The sequence below is a fragment of the Mauremys reevesii genome, linkage group 21 (genome assembly GCF_016161935.1).
Source record: "Mauremys reevesii isolate NIE-2019 linkage group 21, ASM1616193v1, whole genome shotgun sequence".
NCBI classification, from domain to species: Eukaryota; Metazoa; Chordata; order Testudines; family Geoemydidae; genus Mauremys; species Mauremys reevesii.
Genome location: NC_052643.1, coordinates 17040232 through 17051553, shown reverse-complemented (window position 1 = coordinate 17051553; position 11322 = coordinate 17040232). Strand labels below are relative to the sequence as shown.

The following is an 11322-nucleotide window of genomic DNA, read 5'->3' as shown; positions in this document are numbered from 1 at the left end:
CAGCCCAGATGCCCAGAGCTTTGCGCTGGCGGCAGAGCGAGTGAGTTGAGGCTGCAGGGAAGGGGCTGGGGTTAGCCTCCCAGGCCAGGAGCTCGGGGGCCGGGCAAGACAGTCCCACAGGCCATAGTTTGCCCACCCCTGAGTTAGCATATAAAGTGTAGACACTTTACTTTGACAGAATGGGCAAGAAAAATATTGGCCCAGCCAAAGCATAGAAGCAATTTGATGTAACCTCTCTTCAAGCAGGCCATTTTAATGCTTCACTTTTACATACTATCTTCAGGGGCTTTATGTAAACTCCCCATCAGTAATGATTAACCTGGGAAAAGCGTAGGATAGAAAAAGCAGATGTAGATCATTCAAATAGACTGTTGCCAAGTCTGTTTGCATCTATAGGAAACCAAGAAAGTCAGCAACTCCAGTGCCGGCGCCGACTCTGATCATAAAAAAAATATCCCATTTTTAGACTCGCTCATGAGATTTTGGCTACCTAATAACTGGACCTGGAAGAAGCACACCTACTGATTTTTGGATCTGTTTTCTATTCTTAAACGTGGAACAAATTCATATCCCACCTGTCAAAAAACACAGAAAGCGAGATACATATTTTTCTGTGGTGGTTTCTTTTCATAATTTTTAGTGTCTTTTTTCTTCATGTTCATCCCTGGGTATTTATTCAAGGCACCCATTTTTGTTTTGGGGAGGATGTTTTCTCCATTCTACTAGACACTGTTATGTTTATTGTCCTGCCACCATCATGAAAACTGTTTCACAAAGCTAGAGGCTTTATAAAATGTCAAAAACTGTTGGGCTGTCCAGTCCATAAATACCTTTTAGAAAATAACAGGTCTTCCAACGAGGTCTAAATAATTATCTTCTATATTTCCCCTACTCCTACTGTTCATCTAACAATTATGTCACCACAACAAAATTCATGGCATATTTCCCACATCATTTCTCTTTCTTATCCTCTTTTGGTCTGTGTCAAGCTTGCCTGTACTTTTCCTTTTATGGGCAGCTTCATCTCCATGTTAGACCCAAACTGTGCTAGACAACCAGTAAGGGCCATCAACTAAACCCTCTTAATCCTAATTTCCCTTGAGGGGCTTTCCCACCTTGGGGACCTTTTTGGGTAAAAGACAAGCTCTTCTTGCCCTATATTCGTCTGACCTTCTGACAACATGGCAACCCTTCAGCATAACTCCTTTCACAAAAGAACAATTTCATATCTAGTGGGGTGATTGTTTTCAATTACTTAACTGTGTATTCATGCTGGTGATGATCAAATGCACAGATCAATGCAGCATGTATGCAACTGACATTTGCAAAATAATACAATGCGAAACTGTCTTCTATGTTGACATTTTATGACTTTCAAAAAAACCCCTAAATATGCAAGTCAGAATGCATCAATTCTCCGCATGCATAAATCTGTGTGGTATAAATCTGCTCCTTGAACATCTGTCAGATACTTCTTTGTATAATGTATGAGAACATGTAAGCGCACTGATATGACACACAGGATCACAACACAGACTGACATACAAGCAGAAGGACATAAATAGACAAGACAGAGGTGCTCTAGTTGTTATCTCACACTGAGTAATACCTCTCTCTTCTAACACTGATTTCAATGGGACTTGCTTGTGGGGTATTGTATAGTCAACATAAGGGTGGCAGAATCTGGCCCAACATGAGAACAATAGGCCAGATCCTCAGCTCATGGAATGCAGCATGGCCCCATTGGCTGGCCCAATAGCATTAAAAGAAAACAGATAACCCAGAGTAGAAGCCAGTTACAGTGATTGGTGTAAGAGGGTCAGAGCCAAAGCCTGATAATAAAATTCATCTCTCTCTCTCTCTCTCTCTCTCTGTCTCTCTGTATATATAGAGCTCTTCTTGCCCTATATATATATATAGAGAGAGAGAGAGAGATAGAAATGGAGAGAAAGAGGGAGATCATCTCTCAGAGCTCATCCAGAGCTCTGTGATAATAATAGACAGCCCTTGAGGAAGCCAGCCCTGATTACAGAATGGGCCCCACCTGAGAGAAATTAGGTGATTTCAGGTTAACTACTGAGTGGGCCCAGCTGAGGAAGGGCTGGAGGAAACAGAATGCAGGGAGTCAAAAGGTGCCTGCAGGGTGTTGAGTGAGCACCCAGGGGACAGATTGGGAGACCTAGAAGGGAAGGAAAGAGGTGAGGAAGGAAATGGCCCAGGGAAAATTGTAATATGGGTAGAGGATTTGATTTAGCTGTGCAGTACAGAGCCCTGGGCTGTAACCTGAAAGTGAGGTTGGGACTGGATTCCCCTACCAGCCCCAAGGAAGCAGTGTACAAAGGTAGCTGAGCCCAGAGAGGGGGCTGCAGTCTGAATGTGACCTCGCTGAAGAAGGAGCTGTGGAGAGGCTGGAAGCTTTTTATTTCTGTTAAAATAGTTTTGAATTTGAGTGTGGATCGCTGACCCTGGAAGGAACAGGCTAAAGACTGTGCCCTGGCTGGAGGGGTGAGTTATCTGCAAGAAACCACCCCAGCCCCAGAGTGACTGTTGACAAGGACACTGTGATGCTCTGCCTGGCCATGAGGAAGTGCATAGTGGTGAGTAAAGCCTGTTACAATGCTTTTTCTTACATTCCTTTAACTGCAGCATGTCTAAAACAACTACACTTTTGTAGTTTTCCTTGTCCACTCTCTCTTTTCCTACACCTCATGGCAAGCACCGTATCCCAGCCCAGGTGTACAACCAGCTGATGATAGCACCTTTGGTGAACAGTAAATGACTTACTGTTCTTGGCCACTTTTAGATTGTGTGACTCCATGTGCTGCTAGACCCCTATCTGCAGAAGGGATTCTTTCAGCAGCAAATTAACATGAAGTGATTTACTTTGTCCACATTGGATACAAAGTTAAGGAGGTGGGGAGCCTCACTCCAGGTTGCACTTGCTTTTTGAAATTTGTATTTCCTTATTCCATAGGTCCTTTGGAAGAAATTTCATACAAAATGAAATCAAAGACTGCCTACCTGGAACTTCATATTTTGGCTGGGATAAGTACTGCTGGTAAGTCATATAAATATTTGTGCTGCTAAGATTTGAATTTACTTAGCTCCTGGCCTAGCCCAAATTTGATTGTGTGTTTTTTATTTATTTTGTTGGTTTGTTTGTTCTTATTTTAGATTGTGCTGCCTTGGAACAATAAATAAACTCCAAAATAGAAAAGGGGCCAGTCTGTGCATTAAGGGCAGGCTTTCTCTCTCCTTTATTTTCACTGAGCAGTACTTTCATTCCACGAGTCACCCCCCTGACTTCAGTGGGAAACTTTTACTAATAAGACACTAGAAGTGTGTGCTGTAGCAGCATTGATCCCTTGTTGGCACATTTTCAAGAGCTGAGTTCCCATTTGGGTTCTTTAGTGAAGTGGACAGACTTTCAAAAGTACTCCACCCCTGCCAGCTCCCACCATTCTAGCCTCCTGAAAATCTGATGCTAAATGTTTGTCAGTACCCTCTGTAAAGTCAGAAGGAATGTGGGATGTTTTATGGTAGAGTAGTTCTGAGACATTGTAGCTCAGGATAATAGAACAGACTTGATTCTGCAATTCAGCTAATTCAAATGATTGTGGTCCCTGGCTGAACTATATTTCCCAGAATTATTTCAACCTAAGATCAGAACTCTTCCTCTTCCCAGGTATGAATGGCAAGCCCTGGAAAGTCCTGATAGAGCATCTTAAACAGCATAGTGTAGAGCCCATCCAAGCAGGTATGCATGGATGTCTAAATGACTCAGTTTCATTAGCTCCGATTTAGCTTCTCCTTCCAAAACCTGTGTAACTTAAATTTTCCTGTAATTCTATGTTTTCTTAAATACTCCTTTTTCATCAGCTCATGACCTGTCCGAGGGCATGAACTGCATGGTTCAGGATTGCTTGTGTGTGTGTGTGTGTCACTCTCAAGATGCTGGACAACAAAAAGAAGTAGGTAGGTGACTGAAGCAGGACATATTCATGCAGCAAGTAGTTCATTTGTATACATAGATGTGCCTATTCCATAGGCACACAGGAACCTGAGATGACCTGCCTGATTTGTTCACTGGAATAGCAAGCAGCGATCTAGCTGCTGGAGCGGCCAGCGGGAGGCCGGCCTCCGCGGCCCGCGGGGGGCTGGCCCGGCGAGGGCCGCAGAGCGGCCCGCGGGGCTTTCCTCTTCTACGGTGCTCATTTACATCTTAAGACTAAAAATGTAGACTTGCTTTTTCTCTAATTTAAGCAAAAGGTAACTGACAACTCCTAGAAACATCTCCATGCACGGTATGCAGGGACGTGATCTAAAACCTTTGGGCAATGAAAAGATTCCCATTGTCCTTGCTCGGCTTTGGAGCAGGCTCTGTGTGCAAGCGTTAACAGACACAAATGACCAAAGTCCATTTGGTCTAACCTAGGAAGAGATTACAGTGAGGAGAGCCCTTCCATAGAAGCAGTATTCCATTGAAATTCTCAAAGATGAATATAGTGTGCTATAACAAACTCCTTGTCACAGTGGTCTGGGTAAACTGAAGTCAAACTGGATCACTTTATTGGTGAGAGATCATGCAACTATCACCAAGTTCATATTTGTTTGAATGAATCAATAGGTGAAAGCTTTCACACTTGATAAAACTGAAGTAGCTTTCCCACATTGATTCAGCTTCCAACTGGTGTAACTACTGACTAGGAAATGGAATTTCTCAGCCTTTCTAATCCCCTCAAAAACAGCCATAGCCAACTCTGGCAGACCTCCCTTTGCAGTATTCAACAAATTACAATTAATGTTCACAAGACCACCATGGAGTAGGTGCGTATTGTCCCTATTTTCTAGATGGAGGACGGGGGGAGAGAAATGCCAAATTCAGCCCTGGAGTAAGTGAGCTCACTGGAGTCGGACCCATCAGGGCTGGATGTGTATATAACCAGACCTCATGTTACATGGTGCCTTTTTCCATGAGTACCCCCATGGAAGATAGTGGGGTTACTTGAGGACGAGGCTACTATTCAACACAAATCTCATTTTGCTCAAACCCCATATAGCAGGTTAAGGTGCAAAGCAAGAATTAGATATTGCTAACTCCTACAGTACAAGGTTAGATTGGATCCTGATGGTCTTTCAGGTAGAACAGTTAATATTCTGCTTCTCATTCCAAGATACTAATTCTTTATAGTCCTATAATATGACTGACTTGATGCAGACACTCATACTAGCAGCAGCTGAGGCACTTGCAGTCCCTCAATGTGGTGCTCCTTCTGCTAGTACAGAGCCTTGTATAGCTGACTGGAAGTAGAGCTGCTGTCTGATTTCCCGGTTCATGTGAAGAAAGGCAAGTGAGCGCAGAGCTCTAAAGCACCCCAGCAATTTTGGTGCCCACGGGGCGGGGGCTGTGTGGGGCCCCAGGCCTCTGTGGTAGGGGCTGACCCTGGCCTCTGTTGGGGGAGAGGGCTGTGTGGGGCCCTGCCCCAGGCCTCCATGGGAGTGGGGGAGCTGGCCCCAGGCCTCTGAGGGGGGGCTGGCCACTTCCTGTGGGAAGTGGAGTGACCTGGCTCCAGCCTGCTCTGCTCCCCTGGCTCCCAGGCTTTGCGGGGAGGCAGAACTTGCCGATGGCATGGCTGGGAGCCAGGGGAGGGGAGCAGGATGGGGTTGGGTCTCTCTGCTTGCCAGTGAGTGCAGGCCCGACCGCTTCTGGAGTCCTCAGGGCAGTGGGGGCAGGAAGGGGCAGGGGCCCTGGGGAAGAGCCAGAGCAGGGGCTGGAGCAGCACGTAGCTGCGTGGGGCACCAGGAAATTTGATGCCCCAAATTTCCTGGTGCCCTGTGCAGCTGTGTACTTTGCGTATGGGTAAGGATGGCCCTGCAAGCACTTATGTGGTCAGAGCCTCCCACCCACAGCTTCCTTTCAAGCTCCTCACACCCACAGCTTCCCCACAATCACGAGGCCTTCCCCACACACATGGTACGGTCAGGGTGTGATCTGAAGGCAGTGGGTGTAGGGAGCTTGAAAGATTGAGCTGTCACATTGCCAGAAAACAGGTGTACATAGGTTTAGCAAAGCAGTGCTACCGGAACGGAGTTGGTATGTGGTGGATGTGCAAAACTTGTGTAACTTATACCTGTTCTGTAGGGATCAAATTCAGATCTGAAGTGAGCAATTATAACTCCTACTGAAGGCAACAGAAGTTTCAATGTCTTACACAAGTGGGGGGAGTTGATTATTTGTGTGGCATATGGCCTTTTGAGAACCATGGTGATTGTGCACCTTTAAGGTCTGGAACATTCTATGAAAAAGAGAATTCAAAAAACCGTCTCAGTTACAGATGTTGCAACTGGAGTTGGCTGAAGACTGAGCCCTGGGTGTAGTCTACTGATTAGGACCCAGTCACTGTGCTAAGCATATTCATATTGTATATTCCAACTGATGTGGCTGTAGCAGGATTGCCTCACTGGATTCTACAAATATTAGTTTTCAATAACCTGCTAGTAGAGCTGGGGCAGAGTTGGGGGAATGGGATGAAATTTTTGCAAAAAAAGTTTGTGAAACATTTGTCTTGTTTTGTTGAAAATTTTCACAATTTGACTTTTTTTTTTTGACCAACTTTATCTTCCAGTCCCTCTTTTTGGCCTGGACTTTTTCATGCATTGTCCACGTGGTGGCAGGATTGTGTACAGAGGACAGGATTCACGTTTATTTTAGGAGTAGATTGAAGTTTAGCACTGCTGTCCTTTAGCTCCTTCTTTCCTTGTCTGTGATGACCTCCATCCAAGGCTAATTGCCTGTGCTTAAGTTTTATTTCCAGAGTCCATCTGAATTTGGCCTGGGGGTGTGTTTTGATGGTTTCCCTAGTACACCTCCACTGCTACTTGGGGTGTGCCAAGGGAGAAATCTCCTTAGTGTGTCTGAGTTGTTCTAATCCAGAAGGTAGGATTTATTGGCTGTCAGTCTGTGGCTCTGACCACTAGGCTATAGCATTCTCTTGTACTGGAGTGTGCCTGAGGTTTTGCTACTGCCTGTGTGTAGCAGGTAAACTACTGTCCGCATTTTGGGAATTCTTTAAGTGGCCATAACGTGTTACTAATACACTGTGCATGAGATGAATCTTGCAGTTGTAACCAGGGCCGGCTTTAGGCCGATTTGGGAATCAGGCCCCGTGCCTAAGAGGGCCCCACACCTTAGGTGCCTTTTTAACTTTTTTTATTTACCCCGGCTGCGGTCTGCTCTGGGGTCTTCCGTGGCCCCGCTCCCCTGACCAAAGCGCCGGCTAGAGCTCTGGCTGGAGCACGGCAAGCCCCGCGGCCCCGGCTGGAGCTCCGACCGGAGCACGGCAAGCCCTACCCTGCAGCCCTGCTACCCCTGGGTTCTGGGGGCTATTTAAAGGGCCTCTGCTGCCCCCCTGCCTGCAGCCAGCTCTGCACCCTGTGCCCACAGCCAACCCCTGCCAAACCCCCGCCCTGTCTCCAGCCAACCCCTGCCACACCCCCCCGCAGCCCTGCCCAAAGCCAGCCAGCCCCACACACACCTCTGCCTGCACTGCACGCCCTGCCCGCACCCAGCCCCGCACACTCCAGCCAACCCCTGCTGCACCCCCCTGCCTGAACCCAGCCAGTCCTGCACTCCCCTGTCTCCAGCCAGCCCTGCACCCCTTGCCCTGCCTGCAGCCAGACCCTCCCTCCACTCAGCCCCTGCCCTGCCTCCAACCAGCCCCATGTCCACTGCTGCCCTGCAGTTCCCAGGGCAGTAACCCTGCACACCTGCTTCAGTGAGGGGGCCAGGGAGCAGCTGGGACTCGCATGTGTGCACACCCCCAGGGAGTGGCGGGGACCCACACATGTGAAACGGCCGTCATTAATAACCAATGAACAGCATATATGATGCAATGCACATAACATAGAATTGTATTATTTATATAGCTGTGCAAAGCAAATAGTACATGGAAGTAATTAGAGGCTTTTTTTTACCCTTTTTTCTAGTCATCCCTCCCAGGGCCCCCCCCGAAAATGTTCGAATTGGGCCCCGCACGTCCTAAAGCCGGCCCTGCTCCTGATTCGCAACCCCATGGACCAGGTGGCAGCTAGTCCTGAGCAGGAGCCCAGATGGTTACGTTGTGCGGCAGAAACTGCCACTGGTTGCAAAACGGGAGGGTTTCGCAATGTGTCGTCACACCGGCCCGGCCCGAGCCACGTTGGGGAGGGTCGGGTCGGGTCTGTTTGCAGGGGGGCTCAGCGGCTCATGCTAGGGGCTGGGAAGGGAGTCTGATGCTCAGTTTTGGGGGGCAGGACTGGGGTGCTGGGCATGACGTGCTTCCCATCCGATACAGGGTTTACAGTTTGGTTCAATGGCTCACAGCGCCCCTGTACAAATTGTTCCAGCCCCCCGGGCAGTAGGTCACAGCTGCCCAGATATTTTGTGGGGCAGAGCAATGGTTGACACGATTGGGGAGAAAGGTCTTTCTGGGCACATGAGCCCCCCCCCCCCGCCCCCAAGCCAGTGATTTGTGCTGTCTGACAAGCTGTGCAGCTGGCCTGTAAGGTAGAGACAACAGGCAACAGGTGGGGCTGGAAGTGCTGCCTGTTATTGGTACCCAACCCATCTCATCATGAGATTTTCAGTGTTTATGACTTTGCCAAACTTTAGCTGGTGGAACCGACACTTTCCCTGCCAGGTGTCTCCTCAAGATGAATTTAAAAAAAAATTAGCCAAAAGAGTTTAGCTGTTTGTGAGAAGGAGGAAAACACTTTCCCACAATCATTTTTCTAGGAAGCTTTAGTGTCCTCAGGCTTTGGAGCAGGGACTTGAAATAAGGCCTTTGAGCCAAAAACGAGCCATTTGCTGTTCCCTGAAAATCCACTCTCACAGCTGCAGCTGAAATCAATGGGAGCTGTGCTTTGAACATATAAAGTGCTGCATAATACTAAGTATTCTGGAATATCAGGTCCCAGGTGTCTCATATAGCTGGGCACCCAAAATTAGTAGATACTTTTGACCTTAATCTCTTTGTGCCTTAGTTTCCCATCTGTAAAATGAAGATAAGAACATGCCCTCGTCTCCCAGGGGTATTGTGGAAATTCATGTTTGTAAAGCACTCAGATGCTATGATGATGCTATTGTATTAATTTAGAGGGAATAAATGGACCCAAAGAGTTAAAGGTGTTAACATGACCCAATCGCTGTCTGACATTAAATCGTCTTAAACACGATTCAGGGTCGCTGGTACACAGATATCTTTTGCACCTTTTCCCATCAACATTTGTTTTTATAGGTTATTGTGACACTTTCTGAACTTTTATTCACTTTTCACAGTTGAGCTCACAATTTCATAGGTAGTTGTGCCCTGAAGGGCTCTTTTATGCCAACTGGCAAAGGACGCACTGTTATGTAACCATAAATCCCAGCAGCTCTGACAAATTCACTACCTCAGACACGCTCTTATCAGAATATTTAGCCAAACAGTTCTTGTGAGGTATCATGAAAAATGGTTACATGCTGGTCATGAATATCGTTGTGTGATGTAGGTGTGGGCTGCGTATAAACAGTTATGTACGTGTGCTGGAAATGTGTTGTTAAAAGATGGTTGTCTTTTAAGCTACCTTGTCACATCCCACAGTCACTTACAGTGCTGAATGTAGTCGCCCAGACTGGGGGACATGCCTCTGTTTGATTTCTGGCAAGGTAAGACCAAGCTCACTTTGCGGAGATCATTCCACTAGAAGAGCCTGTAGGAAGGACACAGGTGACCCAACAGAATTTTGTTGTGATTGCTGCACACTGCTAGTTTACACCTTCTCAAGGTGTTCACATTGCCAGCAATCTCGCCTCATCTGAACTGTTGGCCCAAGCTTTGTCATGTCTATTCTAGGCCCTACAAACTGCTTTGTGCATGGGACCCCTGCACCAGTGCAGGACCCCACTGACTTTTGGGGGTTCTGTGTGAGTGCAGGGATCTGCCCATGTGAATCCAGCTAAAGGGACAGAGCCTAAGATTATATACAAGCTAATGGCTAGGGAATACGTCTTAGTCTGTGCTTGGAAAGAGCTACGTAAACGAATAATAGTAAAAAATAACAAAGTGCTTTGAGACCATTGGTTAGAAGGAGCCATAGACGTGCAAAATTATTATTGTAACATGAGTTAATGTCCACAGTGTGGGTTATAGACTGAAAAGAAAGCTGTTCAAATACTGGATAATATGATTTATCAAGTAAAATATTGTCCGGATCATGTATTATTCATCAAATATTGCACTCAACCAGCTGTAAAGTTGAGTAATGCAAAACAGGAATAGTGAATAGTGCTATTGCTTGACAAATATTATCCATCCAGCTTTAACCAAGACCTAGTTCTTATTTTCATTTAACTTCTGTTGACGTATTTTTATTACATGTCTTCAACCCTCCTTCAAAATGTACATGTTTGATTGTGGCTGCAGGCATGGAAGTGACTCCTTGGGAGCATTGGAGCTGTTTTTCCACTTGGAAACAAATTACATCCTGCATTCATTTGGAATCCTGCCCTATATGGAGGCAGCAGGTGCAGTTATTGCCTAGATGACAGCTTTGCTGGTTCAGTGCTTCCTATACTACAAGAGCTGGTAATTTATCAGTTGATTCAGTATTTCTTTTACGCATACAGGTTTATTACATGTCCACTGACTGAATATAAGAAGACATCAGCATAGGATTATTCTAATGTACAAGGGTGTATTCTAGAGATAGGGCGATTGTAAATAGCACAGATCTGGCCATTTTTCCCTTCTTTTGCATCCCAAGCTAAATTGATGACGGTGGCCATTTTCTGTGTGGTCTTGCTTCTTCTTGCTGCCCGGCCGATCTTCTACCAATCTCCCTTACCGTGTCCTCTGCTGCTTCATTGCTCCGACCACCCTTTCCAGGGCCCCATCTTCCGCCTTGGGCACCACCCACCCCACCTCCCTGAGGCTTTAGGATTCATCTTAGTATCCAGTGGCTACCTTATCTGGTATCTAATGAATCCCCAAAGATGGTTTAATCACATCCCTAGTAAATACATATTACAGCAGCACATTGGTAAAGACAGAATCTTTTAAAAAGTTAGAGCCTTATTCTCATTTATACTAAGGCCCTGTGACACCACTCTAGCAGTATTATAAAGTGGCCTTACAATGGATATACAGTATATTTATATCCCCTTTAAGGTTCTGTTAGACTGCAAGAACAATGTAAATGAGAATCAGGCCCTTTATCAGTTAATACTGGAATGATGGGAAAGTCTGATCCTTCTTCACAAGATGGCAGCAGAGGAAACTGAAGGACAAAGTTGTTCTCATGCCT

The 11322-nt window shown here is 46.3% G+C and overlaps 1 protein-coding gene across 11 annotated transcripts in view; it reads left to right on the top strand.

Annotated features, from left to right (window-relative positions):
* Nucleotides 1-2106: 2106 nt before the first annotated feature.
* TMEM88B (transmembrane protein 88B) overlaps nt 2107-11322 on the top strand; it is a 75159-nt gene continuing 65943 nt past the window's right edge. For 5 of the 11 annotated variants that reach the window (XR_005590427.1, XR_005590436.1, XR_005590435.1 and 2 more), the window contains exons 1-2: nt 2358-2597; nt 2975-3058. The gene's annotated coding sequence lies outside the window, so the exon portion shown is untranslated. Of the gene's footprint in view, nt 2199-2357; nt 2598-2974; nt 3059-3685; nt 3758-10442; nt 10605-11186; nt 11292-11322 lie in introns of those variants that run through there. The other 6 variants (XR_005590430.1, XR_005590434.1, XR_005590433.1 and 3 more) reach the window with 4 other exon arrangements.